Genomic DNA, 15,802 nt, shown 5'->3' with positions numbered 1-15,802 from the left:
AAGCCAGTTTGTTTCAACTGCATTTAATAGAAATGATATTTTCTTCTCAGATGATCCTAGATTCTGTTTGCTCATAGCATAATGTAAGTAACTATCACTAAATGTTAATTATCCATATCATGTGGGTTGAAAAACAGAGGCAAGGATAACATCTTTGATGCATCTGCTTCTGCATCAACTGAAACTCATTCCTTGCCATAGTGGTAATGAAACACTTCTAAATATATTTTAATATCTCATCCTTGCTCCAAGGAGCTTTAATTAGCACATACATTGTTCACTTTTTATTATCACAACAGGCCTGTGAGATAGGCTAGGTTAGTCATCTACTGTCAGACTAAGTTTGCCTAGTAAGCTTTGTGGTTGAGTGGAAGCTTTAACTATAGCTTCACTCTTCATAAATCAACTCTCTACCCACTGCTTCTTCAATTGTCATGTGAAATGGCCAGGAGAATGAAGGTAGGCTTTTCTGTCAGGTAAAGAACATACATTTTCTAATATATGTTAAGGCTAAGCATAGCCTGTGTGGACTAACAGGATAGAATAGAGAAAAGATAATTATAAAAATAGACCTACTTGTAACACATTGGAAGTGAAACAGAAGTGAGAAACCTTTGTCTCACACTTGTTCACTGGGTTTTTTAAGGACATCTTTATTTAAAAAGATAAAACCTGAACTCATTATACATATTAACTGGGTCACTAAAATAGGAATTCTGGGTGATCAAGTGCTTCCTTTACAACTAATAATCTGCCATTGAAGTATCCCATAAATAAAGATCTTTACAAAGGCATGTAAGTTAGAATGTGTGATGCTAACTGTGATGTTAATTGTATCATGTATTAAAAGTGTTAAAGGTCAGTGACCTCATTTGATTTCTAATTAATAGTTCTGTTGCCTTGTACACTATAATGTAGGTATGTAATTTCACTGGATCGCAAATAAGCTTTAGTCTTCAACAATACCAAGGCATAGCAAGCAAAGAGAAAAACCTGTCCAGCATATACAATTGACCTTGACTAGAAATCACTTGCATTAGTGCTATGTCAGTATGTGGAGTGGCAGCACTAGATACTGCCCACAATGCTGGCCGGTGTTTACATTCCTATTTGAATGGTGTTGTCACATTTATGTGTGTTATAATCTCCATGGCTGAGACCAGCAGTGGGTATGGACAGACAATTCTCAGAGCTCAGTAACTGCTGGAGAACCCACCACCATTGTCCTTTCACTTACTCCTACATACACTTGGGTTGTGACCTCCTAGGTACACTTAAACAGGTGTATTTTTAGCAATACACATTTGTGGGTTCCTAAATATCTGAAATGTTACCTGTAAGAGACCTTAGCTATGAAACTTCTCCATTTCTCACATTTTTGAACCTGCTCCCTCAGAGAGAAAGAATTTGGTCTTTTCTTGTTACCACATCTATATATTTAGCTTCTATAGGACTATCCAATACACTGTGTAGCTGCTGTTATGGACTACTGCTGTGCAATGCATAGATGCTATGTAGTTTTGTTTCATGTTTTAATTATGATGTTTTTAACCTACCTTTTTATAAGTCTCCTTAACTGCCATTTTTTGGAGGAAAATGGAATGTAAATCAAATAAATACATGACACAGGAAATACTATTTCAGGAGTTTACTAGGGATATGTAGGGACTGTAGGTGGCGCAGTGGTTTAAATGGCTGAGCTGCTGTGCTGGTTGATCGAAAGGTCACCGGTTCAAATCTGCACAATGGGGTGAGCTCCCCTACTCTTTCCCAGCTCCTGCCAACCTTGCAGTTCAAAAGCATACAAATGCAAGTAGATAAAAAGGTACCACTTCGGTGGGCAGGTAACAGCATCCAGTGCACTTCGGTGTTTAGTCATGCCAGCCACATGACCATGGAGACTGTCTGCGGACAAACGCTGGCTCCCTTGGCTAGGAAATGGAAATGAGCACCGCCCCCTAGAGTCAGGCATGACTGGACTTAATGTCAAGGGGAAACCTTTACCTTTTGGGATATGTAGTTTAGGATTGGGGTGGTTATTTCAAATCAACACGTGAAATTCAGTGTGTCCTCACCAACGTTAGTTTCCCCATTAGCAGTATGTATGGACTTTTTCTCATTCTGATACTTACTGGCAGTAAGAGTTTTAAGCTAAAGTATGCTGGTATCTGTGGAGGAGTTGGCCCAACCAATTTGGCCTTTCATTCCCCTTTGCCCTCATGCACTATGAACTATGCCCCCAAATAATTTCTAAATTGATTTGGCCCTTGGACTAAAAGAGGTTCTGTACTCCTTATGTAAATTATGCATACAAACCAACCTACAACTGTGTGCCCTGATTTTCAACACAATTTTTCTGCAGTCGTTACAATGTTTGTGAGTGGCTGAAACAAAACAGGATGGTGGCAAAGTAATGGGGGCATTTCAGTAAAAATGATGCCCTCCCATGAAGGGCAGTCATCTATTTAGGTAGTCATAAGTGGCAAGAGTGCAAAGAGGGTTTGTTGCTGTTTGACTGTTTATCTGTCTATTTATTCTGGGATAAACATAATGTCAGTGTTAGTTTGTGAATCTGATGTGATGCAATGTAATACTTTGGTCACTGATAAAGTGCTTGCAGAAAATGGGCAACAACTTTGTATATGAGGCACCTGGAAATAGACAGGATTTGCAAAGTCCCACATACAAAATGGAGCAGAATTAATATTGGGACTGAAACCTCTTGGGTGATTTCATATTGAAAACAACCAAACCACTTCCTATCTCTTACCAGGGAATGAATCCTTCCGTAGGGATTAGGTCATAATCCCCAGCAAGTGTTGTCTTGCATCTAATGTTGATGTTTTTTGTCAGGCAACCCGTCTTTAAAAAAATAACAACCCCCAATTCTTTTAATTTACTCTTAATCATTGTGAGGGTCCTACATGGCTTTATTTAGATTCTGGATCCTGCTGCTTTTAGTCTGTAATGTATTTATTTTAAGTGCTTTTACTGTCCTTTTGATTTGGGCTGAAATGTTGTAGTGATTATCTGGGACTAAGCCCTGTTCAAGTCAGTGGGTCAAATTTTGAGTAGTTGCATGCAGGATTGTACTGTTAGTATTGTAAGTTGTCCTATGAATCTCTGTGAAGAGCAAGAGACATATTTCTTTCATAAATAAAATGCTTACTTCAATTCTTCCTAAACCCAGCAATATTATCTGCAGAGTGTTCAAACCATATCAAACAAACTGAAAAGGGCAATAGGAACTTACCAGTGCTCAATTTTCTCTCAAACATGTAAAATATGTTTGATTTTTTTCAGTTGTAACTCCTGCTACTTGTGCCCACCTCTTGTGACAGTGGTTTCCCACAAGAGCTTACAAATCAAGCAGGTTAATGTCTTCATTAAAACTGAATCGCAGTTTACTCTGGGAAAAAACATATTTAATATTTCAAGATATTGAACACTAAACTACTATTAAGCTTTAACTAATGCATTTACTTTGCTGACACTTACTCTCCGATGGGACATGTAGCTCAAGTTAATGTCACTAGAAGTGATGTTTAGGGCTTCAGGAGACTGTTTCAAACCCACTCTTAGATGATTTTACTTTCAAACCCACTCTCTGCACTTGAGAAAAAGTTTTAAATAAGTGATCTAGCTTTCTCACCAAGGCTACTTTAGAAGTGTACTGTGTGCCTTTTATTGCTCACAGGTTCAAATATAGGGAATGTATAAAGTATATTTGTTAGCTTTTTGATCTTACAGGAGTACACATGGCCCAGTAAAACTGAATGCTACACTTTTGTGTCTGAGAATACTAGGGAATGGATCCAAATTTGTGCTGGATTAACTATGCTGACAGAAGTGGGACTTTTCCAATTGCAGTTTCTCCAGCTTCCTGAAATGCCATATTTTGTAGCAGAGGAGGAATCCCTAAAAATAAATCAGAAGGCCTTTCCAAGAGTAGAGCCTGTTTTCACACGGAAGCCTGATCTGGGTGCCAACAGTATTTTTTTTCCTGGTGCCCCAGGTGTAATATACATCTGTAGGGTTGATACTTGCACACACCGGGAAGCGTGGGTGGCCAACTGTGGAAGTAGCACACTCATGTTACCTTGTTCTAGATCCATGAAATTATTCGGGGGGGGGGGAGTGCATGCACACAAGTGTGCACATGTGTTTCTGTTCAAAACTCTTCCTGTTATATTAAAAGAGATTCTAGTTTTCTAGCCCTACTTTGTCTTCTTTTTGGCTCTGCTCAGCCCTGGATAGCCATGTGGATTTTGTATGTGTTTATTTTCACTGGATAGAGCTAGTCCACATTCTTATATCCACCTGCTAATGAACAATGTATCTCAATTCACAGTAAACAGGCATCTGTTCTAACCCCTGGGTTTTCTCCAGGGTATTTGCTTGAAGGCCGTTATAGTAATGTGTGGAGAAGGAGCATATGTGACAAGCTTCTTATGGCTCTTGTGTGACTCCTGTGTGCCATGAACCTTGAAAGACCTCTTCATATGACTGCTAGGCATTTGAATGGTCTTGGTGCATATCCCAGCTCATGTATTTGCAACATCTATACAAAAGTATGGCCCCAAGGGCAGCTGCATTGACGTCCAGGGTCTGTGTGTGTAGGAAATGACACGTGATGAAAATTATGAGCCATGCAAGTTAGAGCAGCTCTTTAGAATCAGTATGGATAAGGGCTTTGAAGGTGATGGCTGTTCTGAATCGGCTTCAGGTGGCTGTCCGAGGCAATGGTTTTCAACCTTTCCACAGTTGGAGACTGGCAAAAAACAGGAAAACCACCTTGGGGACCTCTGAGGTAGAAACAAAAAGTACCATACACACAATACAGCATTCTGTGTATTAGTTTCCAAACACAATACCAAAAAAAAAGAAAAAGAAAATTCTCCAAAACAATCAGAAACCGAACAACAGAAAATGCCAAAAAAGAACATTGGTGCAGTGTGGCTCCCAGCCAACTCCAACCAAGCTGTCTGTTCCCTCCCTGCACCCCCCCCCCCCCCCCCCCCCCCCCTCCCACCCCCCCTGCAAACACAATACCAGTCAAGGAAAAGGTGGTGGGGCATATCCAGCACCTGTACTTGACCACGACAAGCAGAATGCACCCCCCCCACCCCCAGTGGACCAGCAGGAAAAGTCTCGCGGACCAGCAATGGTCTGCAGACCAGCAGTATAAAATAAAGAAATAATGAACATCTATATCACGTTCGTGTGGTAGGTATAGAAGAAAAAAGTTAATCAGTTTTCAGGATTGAAAGCTAGAATCCTGAGCACAATTGCTTGGGAAAAAACTTCCATTGAAACCAATGGCATTTCCAAGTAAACATAGGATGAGGAAGAAAGTGACTGATTATTAGGGGGGGGTTGTATGTGTATGTATTAGTAAACAAAGCAGAATTGACCCAGTTAATACAGTTTTTTAAGAAGTGGGGAGATCTTTTTTTCTTCATGGTAATAATTCAGAATGAAAATTATAATTAAATGTGTGGTTGAAATAACAAGGTACAAAGTACAAAGAAACATCGATACTCATTCAAGAGCAACTGCAACATGTTACAAACTGTATTAAGGGTCAACATAGTGTTGTTTGCATTAAATGTTAGCCTTGTTTTAAAACTAAATGTATAATCAATATATTCTGTTGTTTTGTTATACTTAGAAAAATAGAGAGTTGTTCACTACTTGTTTTTGCTAGCAGAAACTTTTTTTTGCCTGACTTCTAATGCGTTTGTTAACTGTTTAAAAGTAAGATGAAACTAATGGCATTCTACCTTGGAAAGTGCAATGATTTCTCTGTTTTATTTTTAACCATGTTATGTTTGTTTCTGGGAGGCAAATATAAATTAAGGCCAACCTGAAATTCCTAGCTGTAACTCTCCAAACAGTACTGCTAGCTTGTATTTTTCTTCTTAGAAAAGTTATGCAGACATAAACTACTAGCCAAATCCTCTGAGCTGACTTATTTTAGAGTTAGAGGAAACTGATGCTCAAAGAGTTATTCAAGGGCACTTACAATGTTAGGACTAGGATTGGGTTTCAGGAATGAGCTACCATAAGGATGCTACAATGACTCCCTTTAAACTATTTTCTAAGCAGCTGGTCCTATGCATGTGCAGGACTATACAAATAAAGAGAACTTTATTGCCAGCCATTTGCATTTACTAAGCTACTTTGGTTTCAAAGTCATTCTGTCTGTCTTAAAACAGGTCTGTATATGTGCGTGTGCATGCATGGAACATGGTGGTAGTTATTGTTACTGAGAACTACAGTTGGCATTGTCTTAATTTAAGTGCCATTTCATTCAGCTAAAAATACTCATCTATAAGAAGGTGATTATATTTCTAATTTCTGATTACAAATGTAGGAAGCCACGTTAAGTGGATTCAGGCCCAGCCTTTTCTACCCTAATGCCCTCAGGATGTTTTGAACTATGGCTCCTAGAATTCTTGACTATTAGCCATGTAAGCTCATAATAATAGGAAATGAAACCCAGAATATCTGGAGAATACCATGGGGAGGGCTTTGTTGGACATCTGTACACTGATTATCGTGGCAAAGCATCCATTAGATTTCAGGGTTCGTTCATTTTTCTTTGTTTAGTCCTTCAAATAACGTGTTCCACACATGTGGATCAAGCATTAACTTAGGGAGTTACACATTTTGTAATTCCCTACAATCCATTGATGAATGGATGATCCATTAGTGGCAAAACATGTGGTTTCTAGGATAGTCGCAAGCTATTGTGGTTGCCTAGCATACAGTTGTTGAATTGGAATTCGCATAGGGCTACATCTTGCACTAATTTTATACTCTCTAAAAGTTGTGGTGGTGGGTTTTAAGCCATTTCTAGAAGCTTTTCTGAAAAGCTAGGTATAAACCTGATTACATGAGAAATCTTCAGATTTTTACCAATAGTTTAGAATCAAATAAACTACATTAAAAGCAGAGGAGCTCAGCAAGAGCAGAATGCCTACACTTCTACAAGTTCCTTTCACAAAACATGCTTGCTGAGTTTCAGTAGAAAATACTCCCTTTGCTTGATTATGAAATAAAATCTATAAAGTAAACAATACATAAAAATATATTCACACATATTTGAGTTATATTTGATCTTTAAACGTGGAAATGAATTTTAGGAAAGGCCCATGAACGGTTAGGGTTAGGGTCAAGTCAGAAACCAATATTTTTGCATTTAATCAGCTTTACAATGTATGTGCTTCGTCCCATCCTGGTTTATACTGCTGAAAAGCCTGACATAGAGGACAATACTCTTTATGGTTCAACAAAAGGATTCTTGGTTTGCAGACGTTTGCAAACTTCTGAGACAATAGCTAATGGAACCATGCAGCCATAACTTAGGTAATATAGTTGGGCTGCTGTACATTTAAAAGCCCAAGTTTATAAGCATCTTAAAATTGTTCAAAACATTTATAGTTGAAATACATTAAGGATTTTTATTATTACTACTAGCAGTGACTTGTGGGGCTTGCTCTAACAATATGTTACTAAGTAGTTCTGGAACAAAATATTCTCTTGTAATTGTGGATTAAGTATTCTCAAAATGCTACTGACTAATTTGAGATATGCTGCCTAAAATAAAAATCCCAAATCGTTACTGAGCCTCTGTTAGAAACAAATCACTAGGCCTTTTGAAAAGGTAAACTAAGTCTACAGTAATGCACTATATATAATTGATTTCTTTTTAATAATATAAGAAAACCAGTTAATCTTTTCAGGAGAGTATATCAGACCACTTGCTTATTGGGAATGAGAGAGACTTCTGTTTGGGACAGAGCTATGGAACTTCTGGGATCTTAGGGAGACAGTGCTCGGCTAGATTAAAATTAAAGTTTATTTCAGACTCAGCATATCTGACCCCAGGCATCCTATGAGTCGTGTAGAACTGGCCAAGGCTATTAAATTTCTCCAGTGATCTCCATAATAATGATTAATCTCCTTTATAACTCTCTTCATAATTAATACAGGTTTCATTGTGGCCACTACTATTCTCTTATTGATCATCTCAGCCATTTAAATTGGGACTGGTAAAGCTGTCTCTGTTTATTCTGCTGAGTTAGACACTTATTTTATTGGATAGTTCTCATCTGTAAATTAGGTTGGGCATATTGACTGTCATGGAGACTACAGGTATTTCAGTACTCATGCTTAAGCTGGAGCCTTTTTAACATTTGAGGTTAATGCTTTTCTCTGGTGCTTTCTACATGAAGATCTGTAAGTGCTTCATGAACATTAATTAGCATTAGCAGTCCTATTTTACTCATAGTTAAGGCTGTACTTTCCCCCCTCTAACCACCATAGATGTCTCTAAGATACACTGAATGCTGCAGAAGTTATGCTCATAGGTTTAAAAGCACATTAATTGTGCCACGTGCACATTGTCCTACAACATATGCACATCTTAGCTGTGTGACAAAGTCGCTTTATATGAACATGTACCCCTGAAGGAGCAAGGCAGTGTGGGTTGAGACAGGGAAAAAGGCCTACAACTTCCAGTGTGCTCCAACCAGTTGGAGGTAAAGTACATGTGGGCCAAGAGCCAGGTAATCCAGAGGAATCAGATGCAACAGGGGTCACAAGGGCCCCTGTACCTTTATTTCAGTAAGGGTCCGTGGTCAGCTGGGTGGTTGACAGAGAGCCTTCCAGAGTTCTGGGGATACAAATATGTGATTTGAGGCTCCAGCCATGGTTGGCCACTTCTTAATATGCTTCTGCCTAGACTTTACATGAAGCCAAATACAAGTGATTGTAAATATTTTTCTCTAGCTGTGTCTTATGTGAACATTTTTGCAACTCCTCAGTAACAATGCTGAGTCAATAACAAGGCAAGATTAAATTGTACTGATGCCCAGCATTGGTCCTTTTTCACTTATATGTTGCCAGATCACATTAATTCTTAGAAATGGATTATTAAGTTTGTATCCCTCTCTTTCCTACTTCACAGCCCTGTCTTGCTTTATTGTATTTTGCCTGAAACTTCAAGTTTAGGTATCTCTAAAAGGCGTGTATCAATAATGTAAAGAAATTGCGGCTTTTGTCTTACACTGAAGTTGACAGTGATAAAAAGATTACAACCTTCTTTTGTTTCAGCACATTGTTGATATTGCAGTTTAATATTTTGTGTTTTAAAGCAAACACATCTGCAATTGGAAAGTTGCCAAAGAAAAAGAAGCTTGGAACAAGAATGACCCTTACAATTTGCTGATTAAAGTATTGAGTTCTAGCCTTGGTTCCAGTTCACATATGTAATCAGCTGCTTATTTTCCACCCCCTATATGTATCAGTAAGAGAAACCTTTACATGCCACAGACTGTATGGGAGTACAGTTTGCAAAGGCTAGTATCTTTTCTTGGAATTGTGGCCAATGCAAATATTTACTTATTCAGTTTATTCAACTTACATTCTGAATTAATTAGTCCAGATGACTTTCTAAGAGGATTATATAATATCTCTCAATATACCTATTCTTTTTGCAGAACTGTTTGCCACAGATAGATTGTATTCTCATAGAGTCTAAGTTTACACACAGGCATTTCTCTGTGTAGATCAGAACATGGGAGAAATCATGAAAAGAAAACAACAAATTTGCATGCATGATCTGGCCTAAATCAGAGTTGAGTAGACTTGGGCAAAACATGTGTTGTAGACTTCAGGTAAAGACTGAAACATTCACTGCTCTCCACTTGTTTAACTTTTATTTCAAACACTTTTCCCATTCAGTCCAAAAACAAATGCATTCCATTACTGCTGTAATATTTAATCAATTAATTAACTGGATTAATCAAATAACTTTTACTAAAAAGGCATTCTGAATTAATTCTGAATTCATTTCAATTGTTTTAAAAATTGAATTCTTAAGATTATTTTTCAGTAAAAATACTTATTGCACTTGAAATGGCAAATACCATCTTATGATACATCCTTTCTTATTAAGAATAACTTCTAAAATGGTTGCTATGAAGTGTTTTAGATGTATAATCTAAAAACAAAGTAAGCTGTTTTTCCCCCTTTGGAACTGGTGCTGTTTTTCTCATGCAAATTTAATCAGTGAATTAATACCGCAGCTCACAAATTCATTTACTATGATTTCCTTAAAGGGTGACAGCCCTATAACAGGGATCTGCCGACTGTAATTCATCTGTGTGATATTCCGAAATGGCATAGAGTTCTGATTTCATTCTAGGATTTGTTTTCTCTTTTCTTCCTGAAAAATGTTAAGAAATTGTAGTGCATATATTATGAAAGGTGGCACCTAGACTACTTGGCATGAGCAGTTGTGCATTGTGAAGTTTCATGCTTGGATCAGGAGTGTTTGGCTTGTTGTATATATCCTACTCAAGCATATGTCCTTTGTAAGCCATCCAGAGACGTTTTAGTAATGGGAAGGCACAGAAAAACTTTAACTATGTTTCTGTATTTTAGGGCACAATCTAATGGCCTCCCAATGTTGATGGGAGGCCATAGGATTATCTGGAGTTCCAGCTCTGAGGTCCTGCAGCTTTGGAGCTGGGTTTCCAAAGGTTGAGCCCCTGCTTGAAGCTGCCCTCCGCAACTGCCACAGCAAGTAGCTGGCTGCTTCTTGAAGGTCAGAACAGTGCCTTGGAAAGGAGAAAAGGGGGCATGCTGTGAGGCTGGGGCTAACAGCCCACACTGATTTCTATCAGCACCCCAGCCTTCTTCCCTCCCAAGTGCTTAAATTACACGGCTAGAAACAGCTGTCTAAAAAACATTCATGGTGTCATGCCTCATTCTGTGTTTCAGAAGCACATAAGCCTGAGTTTGGAGGCATTTCATCAACTGGTATTTTAGTGGGATAACCATCAAGCCTGCAGTGCTACAAATAGGCAGCATCTGAAGGGGTCCAATAACTTTGTAGCAAACCAGTTCTTGTATAAGCTGAAATGGTGGCAATGAGCACTTAAGACAGTAAAAGTTTGCATATTTGGCCTATATTCAGGGTTCTCTTTGTCTTAGGGATGTATTTAGTAGGCTTTCATGGATGCAACAGAAAATATTTTATTATGTATGTACAACAAAGGTATGTAATGTACTTTGAGTCTATTTACATATATAGAAAAATGTGTATGCTATACATGGGCTTTTTAAAAACTTCATACATTTTTCTACTGTCTCCTTTATAGCAGCCTTTATTCTTTGATCTAAGCTACAAGTTTTATTTTTCTGCCTCCCCAGGCAATGCCAGACATATTTGCATTTATCATTTTGGAACTCAAAAGATAAATTGTATTTTTTAAATTTAAGCCACTGGTTTTTAAACCTATCTTGTAAGAAAAAAACCTTGTCTTTCTTTCTCATAACTAAAATCTGGGAGTCCATGAAACTCTTTGAGGTAAAATACACTTCTTAATGAGGTAATGTATTTAAATCACAGTGTTTACCACTTTTAATAGGGTTGTTTCTTTGCCATTCTTTCTAAATTGCTCCCCAAAGTATCTGGAGATAAACTAAAGATTAAGATTGCAATGGGTGCAAGAGCTATCCTTCTGGACAGAAAGTTTCTGATAATGAACTCCAATTGTATAACCAGTTTATTCTTTGATCCATTGCAAACTGAATTTGGTATGCAATCCACATTTCTATTAGGGAAGAGGAGTGTGTGGGGGGGTGTGGAAGTAAATTTATAATCTTACGCCTACATACTCAAAAGTAGACCTCATTGTGTTTAATACATTTTACTTGCAGGTAAGAGGGTATATGATCACACCCCCAGATAATGTTCTTTATTTATGACAGATTATTGATATGAAAGTGTCATTTCACAGCAGGAATACCTTTTAATTAAAGTAAAATCTGATACCAGTGTGTAGAAACCATTGACTGTGGTGCTGCTAATGCTGTCAAATTGCAAATTCTGCATTATGCTGCACTGTAGTCTCCTTCACTCACCCTGTTCTTTCACATCCACATTGCTAATTGAAATGAAAGGTATTTATTTTTATCACATTTTTGTAGTGACCAATAACTGAAGCAATCTGAGTAGTTCACAAGAATTGAAACCTAAAATACAAGGTAATGTATATAATATAAAAGTTTAAAACAACAGAATAAAAATAATAACCAAATCAAACCTAGCATCCGTGCAAAGATGTAGAGCTCAGTAAGAACACAGCTTGGGAGAACAAGGTCTTTCTATGTGATGCTGGAAAGAGAACAATGAGGTGCTCACTATCAGGTGAGCTTCTCGGGAAAACTCATTCTAGAACTGAGGTGTCACAACAAAAAGGCCCTATTCTTTGTAGCCTTTAATTTAATTTAATTTAGCATTTAATTTTATTTGACAGGGGCTCCTGGAGAAGAACGACTAAAGATGATCTTTGGGTCCAGGCTGATATATGGGGAAGGAGACAATCCTTTGGTTAACTTGGCTTCAAGCTGTTTAGGGCTTTTAATGTTAATACCAGGACTTTGAGGTGGCACTGGGCATGGACTGGCAGCTAGTGTAAATCTAAAAGTACTGAAATAATATAATTGCATTGGTCAGCCCCTTTAACCATCTTGGTGTCTTACTTTGGATCAGCTGAAATTTTCAGAGTATTTTCAAAGCCAGCTCTACATACCACCATTGCAGTAATCCAGACAGGAGTTTACTAAATCATGGATAACTAGCTAGGTGATCTCTGTCCAGCTGTGGACATAGTTGGTATAGCAACCTAAGCTGCTAAAGGGTGCTCTGTGCCACTTAGTCCACCTGGGTTTCTAGTGCCTATACTGGATCCAAGAGCAAATGGTGAACTTTGTTCTTTGGGGCAGGGGGAAATGCAACTCCCTCCAGAAAAGCTTGAACATTGTGTAGTTGGGCAGATGAACCACCCATGAACTGCACATCTGACTTGCCTAGACTGAGTCAGAGTTTAGTAGCCATACTATGCTACAAGTGGTTGATTCCGTGCACATTGCAGCAGTGATTGGTGCATCAGCATCCTCATCCTACTAGAAGTATTAATTTTCTACACCCAGATAATCATATTAACTCCAAATTGTCTGTTCTCCAGAAGGAGAGATGCCTTTGGAGGACGACTTCTAAAGGACCTGAAAAGTTCCTTGTATGCTTAACAGTCATCATTCAATGACTGGCTTCTGTGATTTGAATTTGAGTTTCAAAAATTCTTTGTAAAATTATCTCTTTTTGTGATCTTCATTAAGGTATGAATAAAAATGCTCAGAGTGATGCAATATATTAGTTTATTGAGTTGAGAGAAGTAAAGTGCTGTGTGAGCTACAAATGCAGTGAAGCACATTGTGTTTCTCTTGTTTAATCCTGTATCTTAACTAATGATTCTACAGGGATATGGAATGTTCACATTGTCCTTTTGCGTTTTGGTTGGCCCCTGCTGATAAAAATCAAACATACTGTCCTCTTCTTATTTGTCATGTTTAAAAACCCCAATTTTAATCACTTCATACAGGTATCTAATTTGAATCAGACTGGCAAGCTGCAGGGCTCTTGTGCTTGTTTAATTGGTATCTTTCTCATCGCATTTGAATGAAGTTACACACGCACTGCAGGAGATCAGTAGAGACAACTGAATAGTTAAGGCTGTCACTCTGGAAACGGGATGGTGAAATGCAGCCAAGCTATAGAAAAAGCTGGGGTCAGTTAGATGTGTATGTGTCTATTTGGGCAGGATATGTAGTTTTATAAAACTAACTCGACATGAATGGTGTCATATTTATAGGATAACATTGATAATTCTATACAATATTATCATAAAACATAAAGCAGGTGTGAGATCTGTATGTCTTGTATATGGTCTGCATATAAAACTATCAGAGTATTGTGTGATGATCTGCCAGACAGGTTTTAGTCAAGACCAAACATCTGGTTGCAGCTTTCTTTGAGCATGTTGCTAGCAAGCTGCAACTAATGGATATTCCTGGCTGTCACAAGAAATTCCCTTCTCAAAAAACTTTGAAGAGGCAATGGAATTCCCACCGCCTCCAGTCCTGTCCCATATGAGGTTTGGAATTCTCTGTGCTAGAATGTGGGCAACTTAGGTAAACCTCAGGTTTCACATTTTGCCCACCAGGATATAAATGTTTCATTTCTAGATGTTTGGTAATATAAGAAAGTATTTGATTATTTCAGATTTTGAATTCCTGAGATGCCTCAAAGCACTTTAACAATATGCAATATGTTTTAAGTCCCTCTGTTTTCATGGCAATGTTCCATATTCACATTTTTCTAATAAAACTTGGAGTGTGTGTGTTCATGTGAGCAACTTTTAGGGCTCTAATCCCTGGGAGTACTTTAAAAGTTCCATGCAGTCAGGATCCTGTACCAATGCTATAAATAATATTTTATATGAAGACTAAGTTGGCTTTCACTAGACACAGGGCCTTTTCTGTTGTAGCTGCAAAACTTTGGACTATCCATCTGCAGGAAGTCAGCCAGGAGGAAAAAGGTGGTAATCCAGACAGGAATTCCTCTCTTGTAACTTCCTGGTTAAACCAGAAACTGTAGCCAGGATTTGTAGGTATCTTACAGTGCCTGGATTCTTTGAGAACTACAAGCTAGGAGTTGAATTTGGATATGGTTGAATCTGGAGAAGTCAGGATTCTACATAAATAATGTTTCTGTGAACATAGCCTATTCCTGTTCTGTTTTGGAAGTCAATGTGCATTTTTTTTGTCTTTTGTGGTCTGCCTATTTTTATTTATTTATTTATTTATTTATTTATTTATTTATTTATTTATTTATTTAGTCATTCATTCATTCATTCATTCATTCATTCCATAGCTGAAGTTTGCTGGGAGGTTTGCAACAATATATAAAATAGAGTAATAGAATGCAATACAAATACCATAAAAACAACTATTTTAAAATTAATTTAAAATAGCTTAATAAAATATAATAAAAAAGATCCAGCAAAGGAAAACAATCACCTGAATAATCCCCTCAGGCCCCTGGGATAACCAAGGACTTCTTTAAATACTTCTGCATAAGGGGCTGCCTTGACCTGACACTGAAAAGATGGCAAATTTCTGTCAAGGAGGCAGTGGCAGGGAAGTTTTTCTAAAGATGGGGCCATCACAGAAAAGGTCCTTCTGTAGAGGAAGGCTCCAGAGGTTAAGTGGAGTGTCTGAGTAGATTACCGTTGGGAGAAGTAGATATTGACAGATATCTGACAGATATTGTGTTCCAAACCCAAGTAGGGTTTTATAAGTTAAAACCAGCCCCTTGAATTGGGCCTGGAAGCATACGGGCAGTCCAGAACTGGTCCATGGACTTATGGGTCCTAGGTATTAATCTGGCTGCTGCATTCTGCACCAGCTGCAGCTTCTGAACCTTGTTCAAGTACAGTCCCACACAGAGTGCACTGCAGTAATCTAATTTAGCAACTGCCAGAACATAGATTACTGAAGTCAGGTTATCTCTGTCCAGATGGAGAATGGCTGGGCCACCAGCTGAAGGTAGTAGCATGTACTGTGAGCCACTGATGTCACCTGAGCCTGAAGTGAAAAGATGGATCAAGGAGCACTCCCAAACCACTTACCTGCTCCATTAAGGGGAGTGCAATCCCATCTAGAACAGGTTGAACATCCTCCATCCTGTCAAAGGAACCACCCACCAGCAGCATCTCAATCTTGTCTAGACTGCATCTAGTACACTGTTGCAGCGAGACACCAGTTTAGCACATCCACAGCATCACCTACTGAAGAAGAAAAGAAGAAATAGAGCTGTATGTTATCAGTATACTGATGGCAATGCACTCCAAAACTCCAGATGGACCCAGTCAACTGTTTCTTGTGA

At 38.3% G+C, this 15,802-nt stretch overlaps 1 protein-coding gene across 5 annotated transcripts in view; it reads left to right on the top strand.

Moving 5' to 3' along the window:
• The window catches only part of ZBTB20 (zinc finger and BTB domain containing 20), a 635,479-nt gene that overhangs the window by 10,033 nt on the left and 609,644 nt on the right, over window positions 1–15,802 (top strand). The window contains exon 1 of one of the 5 annotated variants that reach the window (XM_044442008.1): window positions 167–459. The exons of 3 other annotated variants lie outside the window; for them this stretch is intronic. The gene's annotated coding sequence lies outside the window, so the exon portion shown is untranslated. Of the gene's footprint in view, window positions 1–166; window positions 460–10,489; window positions 10,616–15,802 lie in introns of those variants that run through there. One more of the 5 variants, XM_044442010.1, reaches the window with a different exon arrangement.

Source organism: Varanus komodoensis, unplaced genomic scaffold (genome assembly GCF_004798865.1).
Source record: "Varanus komodoensis strain SLA01 unplaced genomic scaffold, ASM479886v1 scaffold4, whole genome shotgun sequence".
Lineage (NCBI taxonomy): Eukaryota > Metazoa > Chordata > Lepidosauria > Squamata > Varanidae > Varanus > Varanus komodoensis.
This window is presented reverse-complemented; position numbering and strand designations above follow the sequence as displayed.